Source organism: Mauremys reevesii, linkage group 14 (genome assembly GCF_016161935.1).
Source record: "Mauremys reevesii isolate NIE-2019 linkage group 14, ASM1616193v1, whole genome shotgun sequence".
NCBI classification, from domain to species: Eukaryota; Metazoa; Chordata; order Testudines; family Geoemydidae; genus Mauremys; species Mauremys reevesii.
This window is the reverse complement of record NC_052636.1, coordinates 42,629,052-42,652,352: the sequence shown is the minus strand read 5'-3', so window position 1 is coordinate 42,652,352 and position 23,301 is coordinate 42,629,052. Positions and strand designations below refer to the sequence as shown.

General features: G+C 48.3%; 1 pseudogene; it reads left to right on the top strand.

The window, feature by feature from the left end:
* LOC120381647 overlaps positions 1–22,761 on the top strand; it is a 438,779-nt pseudogene extending 416,018 nt beyond the window's left edge.
* Positions 22,762–23,301: the final 540 nt, after the last annotated feature.

Genomic DNA, 23,301 nt, shown 5'->3' with positions numbered 1-23,301 from the left:
TCATAAAACTTTCTCATAAAAAACATTCTATTAATTTAACTTTAATACTTCGTGTGACCCGGTGTGCCTGGGCTAGTCCTCACTGAAAATGCCAAGACCAGGGCAGGCTGAAAAAGGGAGAGCAGAGGCTCCCCAAACTGGTGGTTAACACGAAAGTTAAACTCACCAACCAGTCACCAACTGTGCTTCTGATCCCCCACACTGGTTATCGAGAAACTGAAAAAAAGAAATCACACGGCCCCCTTTATTGCATCCCAGTTCTCTGGCTCCCAATCAGCACCTAGGTCCAGCACAGTGAGAGGTTATTTAAAAACTCTGCTCACATAAACAAAGTGTTCTTCTGACCCCAGAGTCAGTCACATTACTAGGTCAGTATAGGTTTGGATCTTACTCAAAATACTACGATGCCAGCCAATCATTGGCATCTAAACTAAAGGTTTATTATAAAAGAAAAAGAAATAGGGAGTTGTTAAATGGGAAAGCAGTCAGACACATTCAGAAATCTATACATCTGGTTCTTAGCAGTATTGGTGAGTTACTGGCTTGAAAGGCTCTCTGGCATACATCCACATTATTCAGTCCTTTGTTCAAGCCTTCAGTTTGTAGAGAAGTTGCTCCAGAGGTAGGAAGGGGGATTGAAGACAAAATGGAGATGATGCAGCTGCCCTTTATATTCTTTTTGCCAAGTGGCTTCTACTTCCTGTGTCCCAAACACAAGCTTCACAGCACATGGCATGGAAAAGCCTTGGAGTTCTCAGTACACAGTGTGATACAGCGTGGCCAGAGGCAGCAGGAGAGGGTTAGAAGGGAGCCTTATTCCCTGTAGAGGGAAGAAAGTTTGCTATAGATTAACTAGAGCACCTGAAGCCAATTAGAGCACCTGCAGTCAGTCACCTGATAAAGACCCTTGCTCCAATCAGACAGGGAAGGAGCTGGAGCAGAAGGATTGGTGTTGGAGCAGAGAACAGTTTGAAGGGAAGCAGAGGAAAGTTTGGAGAAGTGCTGCAGTGGGCTAAGAAGTCCAAGACCCTAGGTAAGGGGCATCTGGCTTGTGTAGAAGGAGGGCAGGAAGCCCCCACAAGCTGAAGGGTGGGAGCGGGAAGTAGCCCAGGGGAAGGAACCATCAGTTCAAGTGGTTCACCACTAACCTCAGGGCCCCTGGGCTGGGACCTGGAGTAGAGGACGGGCCCAGGTCCCTCCCTCTCCACTCCCCTCCTCTAGGACACCAGTGGGGTAATTAAAATACCGATTCAGAGGCAAGCAGTGGCGCCCTGAACCTTCCCCAAAGAAGAGAAAGCGCGAGACCCAGCATAACAGTACCGGCAATTTGCCACAGTATTTATAATAATATAATAATAATATAAAGTGTCTCTCAATTCCATACAGTGTCACTTAATAAACCAGTGAATCCCCAGGACCGGTTCCTCAGGTGTTTGAAGATGCCGAACATCTTGCTTGTGCAGGACTATAATACCCACATATATGTTGGGAACACACAGACACTGTGCTAGTCTGTTCCCCTATGTTCACTCTTCTAGAAAATTATGATCAATTGTGTTCATGGTATGGGTCAGGGCTCAATCCCCACTCTGTCACTCCGAGTGCAGAAAGTGGGGGCCCGACAGGATTCTACAAATGAATTTGTGCCACTCTAGGCTTGTATCAAACCCCCAAAGATACAGTTTTTCTCTGACCTTGGCTTGGTAAATGCTGCCACCACCCAAAGGCAAAAAAAACCCAAACCCTTGGACCCAGGAAGGAGCACTTGAGAATTCTTCCCTATGGGGCACCCTCAAGCCCTTTCACCTCCCCTCTGGGAAGGAGCTGAGAAAGAAAACAAAGGAAATTAGCTGTGGCTACCAGCTAATCAAACAACACACACAAACCTCTTAGGACACCAAAAATCCAATCCTGTTCTTAAAAGAGGAAAATTTTAGTAAAATTGAAAAGGAAAACAATACATCTGGAACTTAGGCTTTGCTAGATCTTAAAAGAAAATTTTTGTAAGCACCCAAAATAGCTTTCTTGGGGGTTCAGCTTAAAGCTTACAAGCAAACAAAAGCATCTGGGACAGCACCGAGGAGATCCAAAAGCCAAAATAAAAAATAAACCTGATTGTGTCTGTCTAAACATTCCCTATCCAAATCATTTCTTCTAGGTATGGAAGATGAATTTTCATACCTGCTTCAAGCCATACACAGCATTGCTACTCCGTGTCGCCTTCTCCGGAGAACAAGAGACAAAGGGAAAGTTACTTTCCCATTTAAAAAAGTTCTAGCCTTTCCATTGGCTCTTTTGGTCAGGTGCCCAATACGGTTTTTTTTTTAAACCGTGTTGGCTTGTTAACCCTTTAGAGGTAAAGCAAGCAGAGAACTCGCACCAACAGGGATTTTACAGCCCACTGGCTGGCTGGGTGTTTATAAAAGGGAGATCCCTCCCCTCCTCTTCATTTATCACTGTAGGGCTTGTGAGGTACCATTTGAAAAGACATAATCTACTGAATATCCTCCTGTTAAACTGTGTAGCAACATTGTATGGAAAGTGATGAGATTTTACGGTATGATATTACTGAAAAAGCTGCAGCCCTAACCTTAAGTTCCTCAGAGACAGCAAGGCAAACAGCTGGTCAAATAGCCATTCTCCACCAGGGGGAAGGTGTGAAGAAGACATTTACATTCCATCACAGGGACACTTCAAGCTCATATCTGTGACAGCGTGTCACCATGACTCAGCTGAGAACTGAAGTGGTTTCTAGTACAAAGGACTGAATTATAAAAAGAGGTGAGGAAAATGCATGAGACTCTCTCTCTCTCTCCCTCTTTTCCCTCTGCTCATGACAAATCCTGAAGAACTGAATGTGGGCGGCAGGGGCAGGTTAGGGGGAGTCCTGGCTGAAAGGAAAACCAGCCTGTCTCAGCAGATGGTGAGAGAAACATTTGTTTTAAATCCCTTTTAGCTTGTTAAGTTAAACATTAGTTTGTGTTTTATCTTTGCGTTTCTTTCATAAACAATTCTGACCTTTATGCCTCATTACTTGTAGTCACTTCAAATCTTTTTTTTCAGTAGTTAATTGTAGGAATGTTACACTTCCTAAGCGCTAAGGGGGTTGGAATGCCGCCCCCGGATTTGGAGCAGCTGAAGTGATTCCCACACCCCCCCCACACTTCCGGTCAGGAGGCACATAGATTAAGCGCTGATAAGGTGTGTATTTCTGGAGTACATAGTGCAAAAAGCACCAACCAGGAGAGGGGGCGAGATGTTGGCTTCAGTTTGTACATGCGTATAATAGCATGATTTATATAACCACTTATAATAAATAGACGTGGACAGCCCCGTTGGGGGCGCTCCACGGGAACAGACTGACTGACTCGGCTCCGTCATTACTACAGTTAATAATTTTGTTTCCTTTTTTTATCTAACCAGTGTGTTTGGATTAAAGTGTGTTGGAAACTCCATTTGGAATAACAAGGCTGGTGCATGTCATTTTCCACTGATGAAACAACAGATTTCATATGAGCTCCCATTGTTCAGGCGTGTGCTGGACAGTGCAAGATGCACATTTCTGGGGGAAGTCTGGGAGCAGAGAATTTTCTGGGGTTCTCCTGTGGGGTACAGTAATTTGTGAGTCACTGACTAGCAGCACTCAATACTGTGTAGCTGGGAGTGAGTTACATGCTGGAGACTGTGTGTGAACTGCCCAGGAGTGGCTGCTCTCACAGTAGAGCAGTGTAAAAGGCTCCCCAGCCTGGGGAACTGAGGGGCCACAGCTGTTAACAGTCCAGATTGTACTGTGCTTAATGTCACAGACACTCAAATTCAAAGAGTCTCCTAAAACACACAGAAAGTAAATCCATGTCCCAGAAATCGAAGTCTCCCTGGCACTGCTTCTTGCTGACAGATGGGTCCAAAGACAAAGACAGAGTCCTGGAGAAGTTGGAAACATAAGCGTGGGGCTCAGTGCAGAACGGGAACAGGAAGGGCAGGGATATTATTGAATGCACGATCTCAGCAGTACTAGATGTCAGGATAACACATATTGCAGCCCATTGGCAAACATAATCCCAAATATACATAGAAAATGATGGTTGTCTAAATTAGTTATTTCCATTGATTTATATAAGGGCAATAAGATATTCTCTGTATTACTGTCTGTCCCTTTTTAAATAATTCCTAACATCCTGTTTGCTTTTTTGACTTCCGCTGCACACTGCTGGATGTCTTCAGAGAACTATCCACAATGACAAAAAGATCTTTTTCCTGATTAGCCTAATTTTGCCCCCATCATATTGTATGTATAGTTGGGGTTATTTTTTCCAATTTGCATCACTTGACATTTATACACATTTTCCATTTTGTTGCCCAGTCACTTAGTTTTGTGAGATCTTTTTGAAGTTCTTCACAGTTTGCTTTGGTCTGAACTATCTTGAGCAGTTTAGTATTGTGACGTTACTGATATAATCTGGGACCATATAGAACATGGTTGCAACCAAGGTCCTGTAGTGGCACCAAATCTTATGTAAAGGGAGTCATATAAGGTGTCCAAGACCAGGTTATGGGTTGCTGGTTATAATTATGGTGTCTATATGCATGTATCATTTTGTAGTTGAAGTTATGAGTATTGGCTCTATCCTGTCTGTATTTCCAACTTATGCTGTGCTTCTGGGAGACAGCCCAGACAAGCTGTCTCCCATTAGCTCATTAGCTCTGCCTAGCATGCTTGATGGCCCATTAAGGACCATCAGCTATTCAACTGACCCATTGAGAGAAGGCAGATACGCCTTGTAACTCAGCAAAGTATGCAGGGACTTGCCCATGTGACTCCAGACTCCATTTTGCTGTAATTTTCCACAGTAAGGAACAAAGAGGCTCTTACACCTGGAAAAGCCTATAAAAGGCTGATGCCTCATCTCCATCTCGTTTTCAATCCTGCTTCTTACCTCTGGAGGAACTTTGCTACAAACTGAAGCTCTGAACAAAGGACTGACTGACCCATCCTAGAGGAGGATGTACTCCAGAGACTTGATTTGAACCTGCAGTTTACTCCATCACTGCTACAAGCTTGAACCAAGAACTTTGTCATTACTGCATGTAATTGATTCCATTTAACCAATTCTAGCTCTCATCTCTATCTTTTTCCTTTTATGAATAAACCTTTAGATTCTAAAGGATTGGCAACAGCATGATTTGTGGGTAAGATCTGATGTGTATATTGACCTGGGTCTGGGGCTTGATTCTTTGGGATCGAGAGAACCTTTTACTTTTATTGGGGTGTTGGGTTTCATAACCATTCCTCCCCAGGACGAGTGCACTGGTGGTGATACTGGGAGACTGCAGTGTCTAAGGGAATTGCTTGTGTGACTTGTGGTTATCCAGTGGGATGAAACCAAAGTCCTCTTTGTCTGGCTGGTTTGGTTTGCCTTGCCTTAGAGGTGGAAAAATCCCAGCCTTGGGCTATAACTGCCCTGTTTTAAGCCATTTGTCACTCTCAGTTGGGTCCCACCAGAACCGCATCATCACAAGTAGCATCTGCAAACTTTGCCACCTCACTGTTTACCCCTTTCTCCAGATCATTTATGAATATGTTGAATAGGATTGGTCCTAGGACTGACCCTTGGGGAACACCACTAGTTACTCTTCTCCATTCTGAAAATTTACCATTTATTCCTACCCTTTGTTCCCTGTCTTTTAACCAGTTCTCAATCCATGAAAAGATCTTCCCTCTTATCCCATGATAACATAATTTATGTAAGAGCCTTTGGTGAGGGACCTTGTCAAAGGCTTTCTGGAAACCTAAGTACACTATGTCCACTGCATCATCCCATACTCGGCGGGGGTGGAGAGGGGAGTGGCACTGTATGTTAAAGAAAATGTAAACTCAAATGAAGTAAAAATCTTAAATGAAACCACATGTTGCATAGAATCTGTACGGATAGTAATTCCATGCTCTAGTAAGAATATAACAATAGGGATCTGTTATCGACCACCTGTCAAAGACAGTGAGGATGAAATGCGAAGGGAGATTAGAGAGGCTATCAAAATAAAGAACTCCATAATAGTGGGAGATTTCAATTATCCCCATATTGACTGGGTACATGTCACCTCAGGACAAAATGCAGAGACAAAATTTCTGGATACTTTAAATGACTGTTTCTTGGAGCAGCTGGTACAAGAACCTGCAATGGGAGAAGCAACTCTCGATTTAGTCCTGAGTGGAGCGCAGGATCTAGTCCAAGGGCTAACTGTAACAGGGTCTGTGGCAGTGTGTGTGTGTGTGTCACTGGCATATTGGGGTGATGCTGCAACAGGGCAGAGTAGAGGTGGCATTGTGGGGCTGGTGTGAACTATCTCCCTTCTTTTCCCCTTCCAAGAATAGAGGGGAGAGTAACCCTTACCCAGCGAGGTCACATTCTCACAGTTCTCCTGCATGACATCCCTGTAGAGGGCTCTCTGAGCAGGGTCCAGCAGAGCCCCCTCTCCCCTGGTGAAGTACACAGCCACCTCCTCGAAGGTCACCGGCCCCTGAAAGAGCAAGAGTCCAACACTCAGTACCTGCTGCCCCACTCACAGCCCCCCTATACATGGGGGACAGGAGCCAAACAGAAATTCTGGGTGGATTGCAGTCAGAGTCCCACCCCCACCCTGCTCAGAGCATCCAGGAAACACCAGGGGGAGGGGACGAAGCGAGAGCCCCTCCTCTCTCCCAGCAGAGCCATCACCCCCCTACTAGCCACAGACTGATTCAGGAGATGGAGCCCCTAGCAGGGTCCAGGGAGAGCTCCCTGGTAGGAAGCCCAACACCCTCCCCATTCTGAAGAGCTGGATGTGAAGGGAGGGGAATCTCCCCTAAGCCTCACTGGTGGGTGCCTCCTTCATATCTCACAGCAGCCGCTGGTTAGTCAGGTCTGGCTCCAGCACTACGAGTCTGGTCAGTTTTCCCAGCCCCATGCAGCTGGGTTATTTTCTGCTCCACAAACTAGAGCATTTCCACCGCCGAACCTCCTGGGTCTGTTCCTAGAATCTAGGCCACATATTAAATAACTCCCAGCAGGTTTAGCACACCCCTGTCCTCCTCCCTTTCTCTACCCTGTGCATTTCCTGCAAACCAGCCTGTGCAAACCTTCCCATCTCCCACGTATTTGCTGTCCCTCTCCCCCCCCGGAGGAACCCACCAGCAACCCCCCTGATAATACCTACCTGAACTGGCTCCTCTGCAGCCATTTCTCTCCCCTGTCCAACGAGAGGACGGGATGAACTGGAGTGAAACATGGATGTTATTCTGCAGCCTGGCAGGGCGAGAAGGGCAGTTGTGAAGGTTTCAGAACAGGCTTTAATTCATTTCACAGCATGATTCCCCCAGGCCCTTTCCCTGCAGACAGGCACCCTAGAGTCTGCCATGCTGAGAAAGGCTTGATCTCTTTGTACAGTGTAGACCTGGCCTCTCCTGCCAGGCTAAGCCCACAGTGACATTTTAACCGCCCTTCTCCCTCCCCTCACCCTGTAACAGTCTCTGAACACAAGGCTAGAAAAAAGCAGAACCAAAGGATTCACTGTGGGGGATCCCCTCAGACACTGACCCCACGGCAGCCACACCCCAGCAGGAGGGATATGGAGTCAGGAACTGGATTTTCCTCTGTCTGATTCTCATCTTTTCCACAGGAAAGTGACTCTATCCAGGGTGCAGCAATACATCTGTCTGGGCAGATTAGAGATCTGGAAATCTCTCTCCAAACTCTTCTCTCCCACAGCCCCTTTCAGTCTCTTTCTCCTTCTATCTCCTTTTCCCCTCTCCCTGCCCATCTGGTAGGTAAGTCCCATTCCTGGGTAGTTTGCTCCCCCATGGCTGGATTTGCTCCTGCAATTGTTAATTGGACGAGAAATGAGGGGGGGGGTCTGTTTGTGTAGAGTCATTTTAAGGCCAGACCCCAGCATTTTCCCTTTGTTTCTTTCAGTTACTTGAAATGTCTGGATCAGAATTTAGTATTAACAGGGCCCAGGGCTGCCCTAGGGGGCTAGGAACAGCAGGAGAAAGTCATCCCCTGGGCCAGGCAGAGAAGCAGCTTTAATTCAGGTCACTTCCCAGCACAGAACCCTGCTGGGGGAGCAGCAGCTGCTAAGCCTGGTCTCCCAGATCACAATGGAGGCTGCAGCCTCTGACCCAAGAAGCTGAACCCCAATATCCTGGGCAGAGAGGGACAGAGCGTTTGAGCAGCTTCCCTCCTTTAGCTCTCTGGGGAGAGCAGCTAACGAGAGCCCCTCCTCACAGGGAGAATTGCTGATCTCATTTGCCCCACTGTCCATCCGGAGTCACTCCTTGTCTTTCCATACAGTGACTCTGGATTAACAATGGTCTCAATGAAACCAGAGTTCAGAAAGAATGAGTCCAGAACGCTGTGGAAGGGACCATTGTGTGGCAGTGCTGACCCCCTTCCCACCTCCCTCACCCCCCAGATCGAGGACAAGGACTGGGGGGCACAAATTTTCCAAACAGAACCGAAAGTTCCTGCAGTTTTCAAAAGAGGAGAAAAGCAAAATCTGTGATTTCACACGAACAGTGACTGATAAGTGGACAGAAAGTTATCACAGTGACAGGGCCTGTGACTGGGGAATGCCCGGCAGTGCTTGGAGCCAGGACTCTGGCACAAGTTGATCAGAGAGAAGGATCATGGTTAGTAGAAGTTCCCAGAGCCCACAGCCCTGAGAGTCCCCAGCCAGGGACCCCAGATACCCCTCAAAGCCCCACCGGCCAGGGAAGTCCCACCAGACCATGACTGTCAGGTTGGGAATCCCAGAGGGTTCCCCCCACCAAGAGCCCCCAGCAGCCAGGGACCCGCCCACTGGGAACTCAGTCCCTCACTGCCTGCCTAGGACTCCCCCCCAGCAGGATCTGCCATTTGTCTGGGATCCCCTCCGCCACCCAGCGGGACCCCCTGATGCTTTACAGTGGGACCCCTCACTCTGCTTCCCTGGCATCCCCTGACCTAGTGCCAGGGATCCCCTCCCCCAGCTCTGGGCACGGCAGCGATGCCAGGAGCCAGCCGGGGAAGCCCAGACGGAGCCCCTGGCACAGCACCAGGCTCCCTCTAAGCCCCTGTCCCGCCTCCCCAAGAGACGCCCACCCCGGCTGTTCTGCAGCCACCAGGCCCCCAGCGATACCCACCTCCAGGACCCACAGCCTCAGGGCTGGGCACATCCACCCTTGAGATGTGCAGAGAAAACGTGTCACGACCTGCAACTGGAGGTGGAAAATCAGACTCCTGGAGAGACCAGGGGGAAATGGGGGAGACGGGAGAGCGGCTCATTGGCGGGGAAAGGGGCGAATCTCCCCGGATTTTACAGCCCGGGTGAGACACTGAGCGAGAAAAGGGGCAGAACTGGAGAGAATTTGTATCGGGGGCGAGAGGCAAGTGGCACCAACAGGGACAGGATCCAATTAACCCCCCTCCCCCCCCGCGTCCCACTGACCTTCCCCCCCCAGCTCCAGCTTCTCTCCCCTCCCGACACCCCCCAGGGACCCCCACGCCGGGCCCCAGCGGGGGGGCGGGGGGGGCGGATCCTGCTGCGGCTCCGCTGGGGCCGAGGCGGCTCCGAGGCTTCTCCCGGGTTCCCCGGGGCAGAGTCACGTGCCCGCCCCCCCGGGTCTCTCACTCCCCGGGGACTCCGGGCGGGGCTGGGGCGGGCAGAGCCCGGGGCTGCCCGGGGGGCGGGGCCCAGCTGGAGAAACCCCGCAGTAACAGCGGTTAGAACCCTCCCTTCCCTGGGCTGGAGAGAGCGGAAGCGGCCCCGGGGCAGGCTGGGAGTTGTAGTTCCTGTCTCTCCCTGGACCGGAAGTGACGTCGACAGAGGAGCCGGAGCCGGGCTGGAAAGGAGCGTTGAGCGCTGCGGCTCTGCCTGGCTCGCGCGGGGCCGTTGGAGCCTCTCCCGGGCCGGAGAAGGGTTGGTGCCGTTGGAGCTCTGGGCATGCGCAGATCGCGGCGGGAGAGCCCTTCATTAACCGGGGCGGGGCGGGGGCAGAAGCAGGTGACCCCCGAGGAGCGGGGAGAGAAAGGGGGGGGCTGAGATCCCCTCGGATTTACCGCTGCCCCCTCCCGTGGGGACCCCCCTCCTCCCCCGTCCTGCCCCCTTTCTCCCTAGAGAGCCACGAGCAGCCCCCAGGGTGACCCCCCTCCCCCAACCCCTGAGAAGTTCCCTGTCCCCCCCCCCCCGATTGTGCCCCATTTTCTCTCCCCTTCGCCAGTGGCCAGTTCAGGTCTCAGGTTTGGGGGTTTCCCCCATTCCCACCTGCAGGGATTTGTCCTTGTGCGGGTGGGAAATGGTTCCCCCGAGGGATTCCTGAGCTGGGCAGAGGGTGAATGGGCAGAGGCTGGGGGGGCCTGAGACAGGGACACCTCTGGGCTGGGCTGGGGGGGCCACTCTCTGCTGGCAACGGGGCCTGGGAAGGGCCAGGAAGGGGAGGGAGGAGCAAGTGTCCCCCATGGAGACGGCCCAGCCCCAGGTTTCCTCCCAGCTACTTCCTCCCCACCCTGCCCAACCCAGCAGCCCCCCCCCCCCCAGTCCCAGACCCCACTGCCAGCCCCTCCCCACTGATAGTGACTTTCTCACTTCAGCCCCCTCCTGTCCCCTGTGAAAAGACATCACCCAGGGCTCCCTGCCGGCCATGTGAGTGTGGGGCAAGAAGAATCCCTCCCATTCTGTTGTTGATTCAATATCCTTGTATAATCTCCTCCAATTTCCCATCTTTTCTCTTCAACTGTTAAATGGTGACACACAATCTCCCAGATGTTGGTGCTTCTCTCTTATATTGGCAAATATTTAGTTTGTGCCCCATTTTCTCCTCAGTTCTGAAATACTGATACTGAATTCTCAAAAATCTTCCCGCTTTTCTCCCTAGGTGTGTGACTGAGATCAGGGCTCCTATCGTACTGCCCGGCGCTGCAGAGACCCCAACTGAGATCTGGGCCCTGTTCTGCCAGGCACTGAAGAGACCCCAGGTGAGATCAGACCCCACTGTTGTGCCAGGTAAAACTGAGACCTGGACTGAGATCATGCCCCCCCCCCCCCCCTTGGGCCAGGCAGTGCACGACTGCGACCCAAACCGCTGCCTCCATTGTGCTGGGCACTTCAGAGACCTCGACTGAGATCTGTGTCCCTGTTGGGTCTGGCACTGCACTGACCCTAATGAAGATCACACCCCACCACTGTACTGGGCACTGCACAGACCCTGACAGAGATCCTGCCCCCACATTTTGCCAGATGCTGCAGGGGCCTAAACAAAATCCGGGATCCTGTAATGCCGGGAGTAGCAGAGTCCCTGACTGAGGTCAGGTCCCTGTTGTGCAGGGCTCTGCACAGACACCGAGATCAGGGTCCCCATTGTGACAGGTGCTGAACAGACACCAAGGGTATCTCTACCCTGCCACTAAAACCCCCCAGCTGGCCCATGCCAGGTGACTCAGGCTCACAGGGCTCAGGCGAAGGGGCTGTTTAATTGCAGTGTAGATGTTTGGGCTCGGGCTGGAGCCAGGCTGTAGGACCCTGCGAGGTGGGAGGGTGCCAGATCTTGGGCTGCAGCCCCAGCTGGAACATGGACACCACAATTAAACAGCCCCACAGCCTGAGCCGTGTGAGCCCAAGTCAGTGGGCACGGGCCAGCCGCTGGTGTCTGACAAGTTTGCATGGAGAATTTGGGGCAAAACTGGGACCTGAACCCAGATTGTTTGAATTCTTGCCTCCCCTTAACCCAAGCCCAGCGTGTGTGTGTGCAGCGTTGTTTTGGTCTGTGTTTGCCTTGCATTGGCTTCCAAGGGAGGCTGTGGAATTTCCTTCACTGGAGGTTTTAAGACCAGGTTAGAGATGCACCAGTCTGGGAATGTCTAGGGATACTTGGTCCTGCCTCATCACAGGGGGCTGGAGTAGACGCCCTCTCAAGATCCCTTCCAGGCCTACACTGAAATAATTCTCTTTTGTGCTGTGTCCTGTTCTACGCTGAGCTGTTTTGCATGGGGCCATTTGGAACTGTGATCGCACCATGTTTTGTAGCAGTTTTGTGGTGCGTTGTTTTGCCTCAGCTTGTTTGGTGCCTGTGCTGTGTTGGTTTGAGTTGAGCTATTTTCCATTGTGTACTTTTGTCCTAGGATGTCGTTGTTTGCATCTGTTGCTTTCTTCTCCTTTGTATTGCCATTTTATGCTGTGGAGTGTAGGTTGTGTTTTTTTCCCCCCTGAATTGCCTGACATTATGTTGTGGTGGGTTTTATTCTGTATGTTGGGTTTTTATACGTATATATCGCATCGCATCCTAGAAATGTAGGGCGTGATAGGACCTCAAGATGTCATCAAGTCCAGCTCTCTCTGCCGAGGCAGGACCAAGTATCTGTAGATTATCTCTGACAGAGCTTTGTCCTACCTGTTCTTAAAAACTTCCATGGACAGAGACTCCCCAGCCCCCCTTGTAAGACTATTCCCGAGTTGACCTGCCTTAGCTCTGGGGACACCCACACAGATTGTAGTGGTGAGAAGCTCTGGAGAGAGAGGAGACCCCAGTGAGTGGCAGCTGGGTAAAGAGACTGAAGTTGGGAGGAGAAACATTGACGTGTCCAAGGTCACCCAGGCTGTCTGTGACCGAGCTAGAAATAGTTTCTAGTGCCACCGTACTGCTGTTTCTGAAGGTCTCTGCCACCCTGGTGTTTTAGGCACTGGTGCAAACCCTTAGTACAGACAGAATTTACACTAGTGCACTCTGATTGGCACTGGTGCACCATGTCCCAGTTTGAAGGTTTGAGGTGGGGGCGGGGAGAAGTGACCTCACAGAGGCCTGGGGCTGGCTGAACAGTGCAGCTGGTAAGGGAGGGGCAGCAGTGAGTGCTGGAGGTATGAGCCAGGAGCGCAGCCCCACAGGACTGGACACTGACTTCTCCTGACCCAGGGGACACCCCCCCAGCGAGGTGGTTTGTCTAGGGATGCACAAGCTGTCTTGGCAGGGCAGCTCAGCTGCAGTCCCCGCACACCTCTTCCTGCAGCCTAATACAGTGTGCTCGGGGGGCCTTTCCAAGCTGCGGGTGACGGGGCTCTGGCATTAACAGGGTCTGTTCCTGGCTCTGTCACAGACCTGTTTACTGACCATGGGGAAGTCACAGCCCTCTCTGTAACGCTGTCTTCAGTGACTCGAGAGCACGAGCAGCAGCCTCAGGCAGACTGGTAAGAAGCAGGGAACAAACCCCAAATTGGGTGTGAGGTCTGTATGGAGATTTCACCAACCAAGTATCCAGTGTAAACGCTTCAGGCACTGTAACAGCATTAACATGGAATCACAGACAATCCCTTGGGTGATCCCATATATCTTGCCACGCAGGTGAGCTCACCTTCGTGACAGATGATCCCTTATTCCAAGGGTTCTCAACCTTTTTCTTTCTGAATCCCCAATGATGGAGATTCCACAACCTCTCTAGGCAATTTATTCCAGTGCTTAACCACCCTGACAGTTAGGGAGTTTTTCCTAATGTCCAACCTAAACCTTCCTTGCTGCAATTTAAGCCCATTGCTTTTGATCCTGTCTGCAGAGGTTAAGAAGAACAATTTTTCTCCTTCCTCCTTGAAATGACCTTTTATGTACTTGAAAGCTGATCATGTCCTCTCAGTCTTCACTTCTCCAGACTAAACAAACACAATTTTTTCATTCTTCCCTCATAGGTCATGTTCTCTAGACCTTTAATCATTTTTGTTGCTCTTCTCTGACTTTCTCCAATTTTTCCACATCTTTCCTGAAATGTGGCACCCAGAACTGGGCAAACATTTCCAGTTGAGGCCTAATCAGCGCGAGTAGAGCGGAAGAATTACTTCTCGTGTCTTGCTTACAATACTGCTGCTAATACATCTTAGAATTATACTTGCTTTTTTGCAACAGTGTAACATTGTTGACTCATGTTTAGCTTAGATCCACTGTGACTCCCAGATCCGTTTCTGCAGTGCTTCTTCCTGGGCAGTCATTTCCTATCTTACATGCGTGTAAGTGATTGTTCCTTCCTAAGTGGAGTACTTTGCATTTGTCCTTATTGAATTTCATCCTGTTTACTTCAGACCATTTCTCCAGTTTGTCCAGATCATTTTGTATTTTAATTCTGTCCTCCAAAGCACTTGCAACCCATCCCAGCTTGGTATCGTCCACAAACTTGATAAGTGTAACAGAGAGACTCTGCTGCTGGGAGGGTTTCACCATGTCTCGGAGGGTTACACCCTGGTGGGAGGGGGCTAGGCCTGAACTGGGATAAGGTCACTGTGCTTCACAGTGTGGCAGAACCTGGAATGTCCATTAGCAGGAACAATGCTGGGGAAACGACATGTGGAAAGGACAGAAACCCTGTCTGAATTCTCTCACATTGCCCTTCTGCCCTGGCAGGCTACAGAATAACGTCCACATTTTGCCCCAAATCATCCCCTCCTTCCAGCGGGAAGGGAATGGCTGCAATGGAGCTGGCTCAGGTAAGGGATTCTCAGGGAGCTGGTGGTGGGTTCTACTTGGAGGGAGAGGAGCAGTAAATGTATAGGAGGGTGGGAGGCAGGAACTATCTAGGGTGCGGAATGGGAGGGGAAAGGATGTGAAAAACCTGCTGAGACTTGTGTACTCTAGGGTGTGATGGGTTGTCACCCGGGTGCAGTCTGGGAGCTTCTGGGAACCGCTGTGCCCTCTAACCCTCAAGCTGGGCTGGCCCTTCTGTCACAGAGCGTGGGGGAGTCTGGTCCTGCACCCTTCTTCCTGGGACTCACAGTGACTCTCAGCCAGCCAGTAAAACAGAAGGTTTAATGGACAACAGGAATGCAGGTTACAGCAGAGCTTGGAGGCACAGCCAGGACCCCTCAATCAAGCCCCTCTGGGTCCAGGAAGCTTAATCCCCTAAATTCCAACCACCCAGCCCAAAACCGAAACTAAACTCCCCTCCCTCCAGCCGGCCCCTTCCTTTGTCCACCTTCCCGGGCAAAGGTGTTGACACCCCTCCCTGCTCCCTGGCTCAGGTTACAGGCTGAGCACTTGTCTCTCACCTAAAGTAATCCCCGGCTCTGCCATCTCCCACACAGACAGCCCCTACTCCATCACACCTTCTCACACTGCTTTGCTGGAGATTCCGCCAGCCTCTCCAGGCCCTGTTATCACCCAACACGACAGCAGGTGGCGCCATACACCCAACTAAGCTACCTGAGTGCTTTACCTGAGCCACTCAAGGAGAGACAGACGACAACAGCCAATTTCCCAGCGATAAGTGTTAGCAAACAGATCAAAGCAGATGACTTAGCAAATGACCAAAAACTCAAAAAAGCCTAACATACTAGATGGATAGAATTTGAATTAGCAATTTCTCACCCTGACTGATGATAGAAGCAGTCCACCAAGTTTCCATACACAAGCTAGAAATCTCTTTACCCTGGGACCAGCACTTCCCCCAGTTCAGTCTTTGTTCCTCAGGTGTTTCCAGGAGTTCTCTTGTGTGGGGAATGAAGCCAAGAAATGATGTCACATCCCACCTTATGTAGCCTTTCCATATGGCGGGACCCCTTTGTTCCAAACTCAGTTCCCAGTCCAGTTTGTGGAAAAATACAGGTACCAAAATGGAGTTTAGTGTCAAATGGTCTGGTCACATGCACTAGCATGTCCTGCTGAGTCATAGTAGCCATGACTCATAGGCTGGCTGAAACATTCACAAGAAGGCTCAGCTCTTCCATGGTCCATTGTCTTTGTTGATGAGCCATGAACACTGTCTGGCTTCTTTGTTGTACCTGAAAGGCTCGTTGTGGCTGTTACCTAGAGTAAGCACATTTGAAAGACAGATACAGAGTCAATATCCATAACTTCAGATACGAACATGATACATGTACACAAATAGGACAATCATATTCAGCAAATCATAACTTTTCCAATGACACTGAACGTGACGCATCTTGCACAAAATGCATCATAATTATGTCCTAATCATTTGATAATCATACCACTATGCTGAATGTGGGGTGTAGTGTCAGGGCCTAATTTCAAGGCACAGGAGTTGGGAATGGAACTTCCTCTTTGTGAAACAGGAAATAACCCTCCAGCCAGGGCTGGGAAAACTTCCCAGTCTCCCAGTGCTGGAGCCTGAACCTACTGACACTTCATTAGTTACCCCCACCCGCAATCTTTGTGGCAACTGCAAACGTTATCAGTGATGATTTTATATTCTCTTCCAGGTCATTGATAAGAATGTTAAATAGCACAGGCCAAGAACCAATCCTCGTGGGAACCCGCTAGAAAGAAATCCACTCGACCATGGTTACCCATTTACAATCATAGTTTTTAATCTATTTAATGTATGTTGTGTTTATTTTGTATCTTTCTAGTTTTCTAGTCAAAATGTTGTGCTGAACCAAGTCATATGCCTCACAGAAGTCTAGGTGTATTACATCAATACTATTAGTTGCAACCAAACTTTTGATCTCATCCAATAAGGATATCCAGTTAGTTTGATTGGATCTGTTGTCTCTGAACCTTTGTTAATTGGTACTAATTATATTACCCTCCTTCAATTCTTTATTAATTAAATCCATATTCGCTGCTCCATTATCTTGCCCAGTATCAGACTAACACTCTTGTAATTAACTGGGTCATCTCTTTACACTTTTAAAATACTGGCACGGCATTAGCTTTATTCCAGTCTTCTGGAATTTCCCCAGTCTTCCAAGTCCTAATTATAATCACCATTAAAAGTCCACCACACTCCTCCACCAGGTCTTTCAAAACTCTTGGGATACAAGTTATCTGGACCTGCTTATTTAAACATGTCTAACTGTAATAGCTGCTGTTCAACATCCTCGTGAGTTATTGTTGGAATGGAAAGACTGAGTAGACGCCCTCTCAAGATCCCTTCCAGGCCTACACTGAAATAATTCTCTTTGTGCTGTGTCCTGTTCTACGCTGAGCTGTTTTGCATGGGGCCATTTGGAACTGTGATCGCACCATGTTTTGTAGCAGTTTTGTGGTGCGTTGTTTTGCCTCAGCTTGTTTGGTGCCTGTGCTGTGTTGGTTTGAGTTGAGCTATTTTCCATTGTGTACTTTTGTCCTAGGATGTCGTCACAACGTCTTATATGACTTACATCATCCGTTTTTCTCCAAATCCAGGAGAGAAATATTTATTGAACACTTTTACCTCTTCTGCATTATTTTTGATAATTCTGCCATTTCCATCTAGTAATTTGCCACTTCCATTGTTAGGATTAATTTTGTACTTAATATACTTTTTAAAAACTTTCTTCTTATTTTCATTAATTGGTCATTGATTTCTGATAGCTTCCCTTGCCAACTTTCTACAATTCTGACCTTCTATTCTTTACTATTGACTTCCTTTCTTCCATATATTTTATTTGGAGAGTGTTGGGATTCCTACCAGGAGCCACCAGCAGGGTCCGGAGACAGCCCCATCTCCTATATTAAGCTCTGGCTAGTAGGTATGTGATAAACGTGAAGATCCTGCCTCCGTCTGTCAGCTGAGAGACACAGAGGTTCTCTCTTCCACCCTCTGATGCCTCCTGGCTGCTCTAAGCAAGGTGGGGTGGGACTCTGTTAACATGTGCCTCCCGGAGCTTCCAGTTCCCTGGTGCTGCTGTTCCGTGAATAGTGGGGTTGTGAGTGAGGCAGCAGGTACTGAGTGTTGGACTCTTGCTCTTTCAGGGGCCGGTGACCTTCGAGGAGGTGGCTGTGTATTTCACCAGGGAAGAGTGGGCTCTGCTGGACCCCACTCAGAGAGCCCTCTACAGGGATGTCATGCAGGAGAACTATGAGACGGTGACCTCGCTGGGTAAGGAGTCCTGTCCCCCGGGTTATTAGAAGCTGTGGGGTCTCTAAAGAACCTGAGCAGTAATAACTTTATACCTTTATTTGTCATACAAGTTTTGACAAGTTTCCTTGCCCCCCCCTTTTTTTGCCTTATCTCCCACCCACTAGTATCATTTTTGGACATGTGCCTTTTTGGTGCCGTCAGTCATTTTAAAATTGCATTTAATGTATCCTTATTGGATACATTAATAACTGTAGCTTTCATGCCTATTCCTCATTTTAAGAGGAAAATATACCTCCTGTAGAATTCTAAATTGAGGAAATAGGTGTATGACTCATGCATGGCTTGTGTGATAGTCAGATGAGCTCCTATTTTGATAGGAGAGTGTATAATGTTGCCATTCAGGACCCCACGGATGAAGGGAGAACAGCTGTGGGAGGGGAGGAGAAGGGGGGAGTAGATAATTCTGGGGTGTCAGGACATGGGGAGGGTGTGTGCAGGGTTAGAGCTAAGAAGCAGCAGGGAGGGATGAGGTGGTGAGAGACGAGGAGGGAACACAAGATTCTCCCAAGGTGCCAGCAGGTGGTGCTGGCTGAGAGTAATGGGAAGAAGTGGAGAGGAGTGTGGAGGAAGGGCACTGAGGAAGTGGCTCAGTCTCAGGTGTTGAAGCTAAGTGGCCTATCTTTGTGGAAGAGTGGGACCCCTTGGGGATCTAGTGCACTCAAGAGGCACCTCCCAAGGACTATTTAAAAGCCAGGGCATTGCAGAGATCCTATGGATCCATGACAGCGTGCCAGAGATTAAGCCTTATGGGGAAAATATATAAAACAAGAAAAGGATCTAAATGCGTGTTTACCATCGCTCCCTCTCAGTCCTCATGGGAATCCCTGATCCGTTCCAAAGTGTATTAAAACCTTTCTTAAAGGCTTACCTCTTGGTTATCAGGTCATGTCCATTTTGTTAGAGGGTTTTCCCTTCACCTTCTCACTTCCCTGGTTCTTGTCACGCAGACAGCAAGCAGCGAAACACCAGACGTCTGAAGCACAGATAATGTGATGTTTATTGGGGTTATTTCCAAGCAAGCAATATTCCACTGCCCTAATGAACTTACACCTAGAAAAATTAATTATGCAGCAGACAGAAACAATTAGAGAACCAGACTGATTAACAAGGTTAAAGTGGTGGCCATAAAGATAAAACAATACAGAAATGAGGGTTTCACAACCACAACCATTGATAAGGGATTTCTTGCCAGACAGGCTGCTGTCAAACTAAGTTTTCTTTAACCATCTTAAGATCTGTTTCTTTATCTGGTGGCGATGGGCACTATCAGGACAGGATCATCTTCCTAACAGCCCAACAGCACCTTATTTCAGTGTGACTGGTTTGGGGTGTGAGGATGTGACCCTTCGCTTCCCAGCTTATGGCTGCCCCTGCTGCTTAGCCAAAGGCCTTAGCCTAAGAACAAGGCCTCAGACGGTCACAGTGAGAGAAGGCCCAGACACAGGCAGATTGAGATTTTGATTCTTAGCTAGTTACAGGGGTATAAAGACAAAGTGATAAAAATACCCCTAAATTCTTAAAGTCTAGGCTTTACAGGCAGGCCTGAATATGTCTATTCTAACAGTGGGTTCTAGCCCTTCCCCTGTTCTGTGTCTGTCTTGTCTATTTAGATCAGGGGTCGGCAACCTTTCAGAAGTGCTGTGCCGAGTCTTCATTTATTCACTCTAATTTAAGGTTCTGCGTGTCAGTAACACATTTTGACGTTTTTAGAAGGTCTCTTTCTATAAGTCTATAATATAGAACTAACTATTGTTTGTAAAGTAAATAAGGTTTTTAAAATGTCTAAGAAGCTTAATTTAAAATTAAATTAAAATGCAGAGTCCCCCCCCACCCCCCTTGGACCAGGGGCCAGGACCCAGGCAGTGAGAGTGCCACTGAAAATCAGCTCGCTGCCGCAGGTTGCCTACCCCTGATTTAGATTGTAAAATCTTCAGGGCATGGGCCATCTACTGTTCTCTGTTTGCACTTTGCCTAGCACAATGGGGACCCAGTGTTAGTTGGTCCTTAGGCACTAAGGTAGTGAATATGATTTATTATAATAGTAACTCTTCTGCCACTTTGAGCCAAGGAAGATGGCCTTGGGATGCGTAGCCTTATATGGGGTATGTGAGTAATGTTGATTTGATTTATCAACTTAATTTAATTTGTATTGTAAATATTTTAATTAATTAATAATAATACTTAATTATTTATATTAATTAATATGGGTTTAGGCTCGCCAGTTTGTTTGATCAGAAGATAAAAGTTCGTGTTTCGAATCGGGTTCCACAGAATTGATAAAGGGACCTTCGGGGGTATGACAGGAAGCTCACAGGGAGACAGATATAGTCATAAAGACTTTTTATTAAACTCAATGAAATAGTAAGTAAATTGTAAAACAGGTAGAATTACAGAGTTACAATTGTATTACTGTTATTCAAGAGATACATATGATGATACAATATTATGTGCTGCAAACTTTGGTTAATATTCACACCCTGTTTTGATAAACTGCTGTTGGCCTCGCCTCTGGCGATTCTGGTTTCACAGCTCTTGCAAGGGAAACTAATGCAAAGAGCTGTCAAATCTACTTTGGAATTTACTTTTTAGGTCTACTAAATAATCTGATACACAAATTAAAATAAAGTTTTAGAGAGACCAAGCTTAGCCGAGTCCCTTTTGAACTTAAGGTTTGAAAAGAAAATAAGTGCAGCGTATTACTGGTTAATAGCTGTCGTAGATGGATAGCATGAATACGTAGTTGAAGATGGTGAAGTGTAGAGAAGAAGGAGGAGGTCGAGGTGGGGGTGGGGATACCATAGTGAGGTAGGTTACCTCTTTTTATAGAAATAAATGCTGGAAATCCTTCCTCTTATGCCCAAATTTCAGTCTTCCCCCATAGAAATGTTAGGGTACGCTTACTCCATAGGCTAGTATGTGTGTGCGTATGGATGACAGGTATCTGCGCACTTGTGGGGTACTTGTTCAGTCTGTGAGTGCAACTTTGAAAAATCCCCTTTGCTATTCTTCATTGTCTGTTGGTCTAGGTAAAGGGTCTTAGACCTAAGCGTAGGCACTTTATTTGGGTATAGGAAAAACAGTTCCTTTTCTGGGTAAAAGGGCACAGGATGTAGCTATGCTAACTTTGCTTTAGCTTAAAATGCAGGTTTTTGGCCTGTAGGTTTCTTGCATTACAGCCAAACGTATTTTTAATATGAATTAATAAACCTATCACAATACTGTACTTATAAGAAAAGAGATATTGATGCAGGCAAGCAGATGAATCCTGAGAACTACAGATGTTACTGTCTAAAAATGAGATGGGGTTAAAACTATGGAATATTCTTTGTGACAAGTATCCCACAAATTCCACTGACCTCCCTTGTTTTCTTTGCCTGCAGTAGGCTTTCCAGTTTCCAAACCTGATGTGATCTCGCAGCTGGAACGAAGGGAAGAGCCATGGGTCCCGGACCTCCAGGGCTCTGAGAAAGAAGTGGTCCCGAGAGCTGCCTTTGCAGGTGAGGAATTGGTTCAACAACTCAACAACTGCTTAGGAATGCAGGAAACATTTGGGATGCCCTACAAAGACCCCGTGAGCTCTTCAAGTTCAGGATTGTTCCCTGCAGATGTGGAATCATTATGGCAGATGTCACTCATGGCTTCCCTCCTATTCTGACTGACAACTGGTAGCAGGTCCCTCCCTGATCTCACTTTCCCCGAGAGTTATGGTGCAATGAGGACCCAGAACTGATCCCTTCCTCTCTTCTCTGTGGAAGGGTTTGGGGAAAATCAGCACCTGATAGGTTTGATCTCTCCCAGATATATTTTGGTTTGTTCATCCCTTTTTCCATTCCTCTCTCTGACATTTCCTTTTTCTCAGGCACAGGAGTGACCTATGTCTGATTCTCTCTGTCTCCCATCCGGCGATGGGCTGGTGAGTGAGAACGAGGAGGAGAAACCCCAGCAGGAAGACACTGTGCAAGTAGATCCACATTGGATGTTATCAGGAAGATACAAAGGGAATGTTTCCAGGAGTTGTGCAGTCCCAGAAAACACAAAAGCCTGTGAGACTCAGCAGAGGCCAGAGGAAAACTACAGTAGCGACTCAACCCTTATTCCACGCAACAGAATCAACTTGGAAGAGAGACGCTACATGTGCCATGAGTGCGGGAAAAGCTTCAATTGGCGCTCACACCTTATCGCACATCAGAGAATCCACACAGGGGAGACGCCCTACATGTGCTCTGAGTGCGGGAAAAGCTTCAATCGGCGCTCAAACCTTATCACACATCAGAGAATCCACACAGGGGAGACGCCCTACACGTGCTCTGAGTGCGGGAAAAGCTTCGGGCGGAGCTCAACCCTTATCAGACATGAGATAATCCACACTGGGGAGACGCCCTACACGTGCTCTGAGTGCGGGAAAAGCTTCAATCGGAGCTCTCACCTTATCGCACATCAGAGAATCCATACAGGGGAGACGCCCTACACGTGCGCTGAGTGCGGGAAAAGCTTTGGGCAAAGCTCAACCCTTATCAGACACCAGAGAATCCACACAAGGGAGACGCCCTACACGTGCTCTGAGTGCGGGAAAAGCTTCAATCGGAGCTCTCACCTTATCGCACATCAGAGAATCCACACGGGGGAGACGCCCTACACGTGCGCTGAGTGCGGGAAAAGCTTCAATCAGCGCTCAAACCTTACCACACATCAGAGAATCCACACAGGGGAGACGCCCTACACGTGCTCTGAGTGCGGGAAAAGCTTCAATCAGCGCTCAAACCTTATCAGACATCAGAAAATCCACATGAGAGAGAACTGTTATAAATCTCTTGATTAGGGCTGGAGAAAGGTTTTTTGTTTGTTTTTTTTAAATCACATTTGCTAATTCCCACACAGTGATTTTTGTACCATCTCCACCGTGGTGTCTCAGCTCCCCCAGATGAGTTGCCTGCTTCTGCCTTTTGCAGCTCACCCTTCTTTGGGGTCAGTCCTGTGATCTTTTCTATCAACTCCTTTCCTTTGAGTCAAATGAGTGTGTTTCCCTCCTGCCAGGAATGTTCGTCAGCTCCAGGTGGGAGAGAGGTTTCATCCCAACAAGCTACTCTGAGGCTAAAGCTACCTGTGCCTTCCATCCACTAGGACTGTATATGGCGTTGGCTGCTCAAGTTAGTGATCTTGGTGTAACAAGACAATTATAGTTGTAGTGCAGATGCAGCCCAGGTGCAGGGGTTGGCATTAGCTTCCCTTGACCTGACCTAAACTCCATCACTTTCCTAGTCTAAACAAACCCTGAGCATCACGGTTATACTGTTCCCCCGTTTCAAAGCCATTGTTAGTCATCGAGTTCACTCTTGGGGAAGAAGTTGTTTCACTCCCAGTTGCTCTGATGTTGGTTCAGGTTGTGCTGGGGAGCAGATATTTTTACTACCATTTTTCTCACTTAAAATATATTGAACTATAACAAAGAGGA